This window comes from Nylanderia fulva, unplaced genomic scaffold (assembly GCF_048542155.1).
Source record: "Nylanderia fulva isolate GAGA-0341 unplaced genomic scaffold, ASM4854215v1 Scaffold157, whole genome shotgun sequence".
NCBI lineage: Eukaryota > Metazoa > Arthropoda > Insecta > Hymenoptera > Formicidae > Nylanderia > Nylanderia fulva.
This window is the reverse complement of record NW_028189806.1, coordinates 184,054-186,435: the sequence shown is the minus strand read 5'-3', so window position 1 is coordinate 186,435 and position 2,382 is coordinate 184,054. Positions and strand designations below refer to the sequence as shown.

The 2,382-nt window shown below is 30.6% G+C and overlaps 1 long non-coding RNA gene across 1 annotated transcript; it reads left to right on the top strand.

The window, feature by feature from the left end:
- Positions 1-1,622: 1,622 nt before the first annotated feature.
- On the top strand, positions 1,623-1,941 carry LOC146723973 (uncharacterized). Its single transcript, XR_014924257.1, has 2 exons — positions 1,623-1,807; positions 1,880-1,941. It is a non-coding gene; the product is annotated as an uncharacterized LOC146723973 (long non-coding RNA).
- The last annotated feature ends 441 nt before the right edge of the window (positions 1,942-2,382 follow it).

The following is a 2,382-nucleotide window of genomic DNA, read 5'->3' as shown; positions in this document are numbered from 1 at the left end:
ACCCGGCTATGTATAATCACAAAGCTAGATTTTGGTAAATTTTTCTATTAACAGATCAAAATTCTAGTTTAATTTATCAGTGTCGCTATGTAAATTTAAACTATTCCTCTGCCGTTTTATGTGGATCATTTCGGATATCAAACGTTTACCTAAAAAAGGCTCCTCGTCTAAGACTTTTACATCCTCCCAATTAAATTCATGGTTCAATAATCTATGTTCCGATATGACTGATAATTGTGACGCGTTTCTTTTTATGTTGTTGCGATGTTCTTTCATCCTAGTTTTCAACAATCTACCCGTTCTTTCGTACATGTGTAATAATATTGAATAGGACGAATATTTCTATTATTGAATTTATTTTGTTTATCTAAGAGCCATCTAAATTTATCATCCAGTCGAACCCGCTCCTTATTATAAAAATAATGTAATGATCTGCTTTGCTCACCGAAAAACCCATCGCAATAACACACTGGGAGATCTATCATGATGTAACGAACGATTTCATAAATATCTAATCTAACTTTGTGCCTCTGTCTATGAGCATCATAAATTTCATTTCTTAAAATGTCTTTAATAGTACGTTTAATAATAAATTTGTGTTTCAATGCAGACTTATAATGATATAAATTATTAACATAACGAGAAAGAAATATAAGATGAGACGGTGTAACATTCTGATTTAAACAATCTTTTAAAAATTTGATTCGCAAGTTTAATCTAATCAGGCTCTTGTTTAATTTAATCCAATCCTTCAAATGTTTGACAGTTCTTTTGTCTAATAATTATCCTCTCAATTTGATATTTCAAACATTACAAGCGCGGTTAAAAAAGTTGTTCTTCCGCTACAATAATAAGTTGCATAACAATAGAGCAAATATATGCAATGACAAGATCCTTACGCAGAAAAAAGTTTCATACTTTAATATTCCGTATATTAATAATGTATCAAAGAGAATTGAGGACATTACACGTGATTTGGATGTCATTCCATCCTATACAGCAATTAACAGTCTCCGTAAATTCATTAAAGTACACAAGGATAAGTTACCAAGGAAACTCCATAACAATGTAGTTTATAAAATTGATTGTATGGATTGTGATGCGTCGTACGTAGGGCAGACGGGTAGATTGTTGAAAACTAGGATGAAAGAACATCGCAACAACATAAAAAGAAACGCGTCACAATTATCAGTCATATCGGAACATAGATTATTGAACCATGAATTTAATTGGGAGGATGTAAAAGTCTTAGACGAGGAGCCTTTTTTAGGTAAACGTTTGATATCCAAAATGATCCACATAAAACGGCAGAGGAATAGTTTAAATTTACATAGCAACACTGATAAATTAAACGAGAATTTTGATCTGTTAATAGAAAAATTTACCAAAATCTAGCTTTGTGATTATACATAGCCGGGTTTTTTTATTAGACCTTTGACATGAGTGCCGATAAGTTTTAGTTGTTTTTATTTTTATTTTCATATTTTATTTTTATGTTTTTATATTTGTTTTTTGCGTATATATGTATCGACTGTGTCGAGGTAGAATACCGCACAGTCGTTAGAGTGATGTGTCACGTGTAGCATCGTCTTCTCTCTGTTTTTACTGTCAGGGTGAGTGTACTTCCCGGTTTTTAATTTTTAATTTTTGTGGATTTTTCTACGTTTAATCTATACTATGTTGATTAGTGTTGGTAAGGGAGTCACTGCTCTGCTTCCTTCCTGACGATGGTCACCGTTAGGGAGACGCTCCGACGGCCGGACGGTTTGAATAGGGAGAAGAATGATATTTAATTTATTTGCGGATTGTATGTATATGAGTTTTATAATTTTCTGTTTGTACCGATTATCTTTTATTTTTGTTTCTTTGTATTTTGCAGCTACTGAAGAAGACCCGAAGTGGGTCGAAACGTTTAGAATTTAATAAATGAGTTTGATTTGAGATCTCATTTTAATTTATTAATTTTGTGCATGTCGTCCGCACAGGCTCCGATTGCCGTTGAGATTTTATTTTTATTGTAACACAATAATTCGAGCCGAGATTAACTCTTTTTATATATATATATATATATATATATATATATATATACAATATATATATACAATATATGTATACATATGTATACATTCTTCATAATACTCACATTAAAAAATCAGCACATGATCCACGTTCATTCAAAAACCATGAAATATGACACATTTTTTATACATAATTGCCAATATTTTTAAATATAATTAATTGTAATAATAATTTTTGGTATCACCAGTCTAGGTTTAATCACATTAATAATTTAAAATATGATATTTGTTATTAAAGCTTGAAAATCTATAAGTTGACAAAAATAATCTAATTTATTTTATGGTCTGCTTCGACAGCGCAATG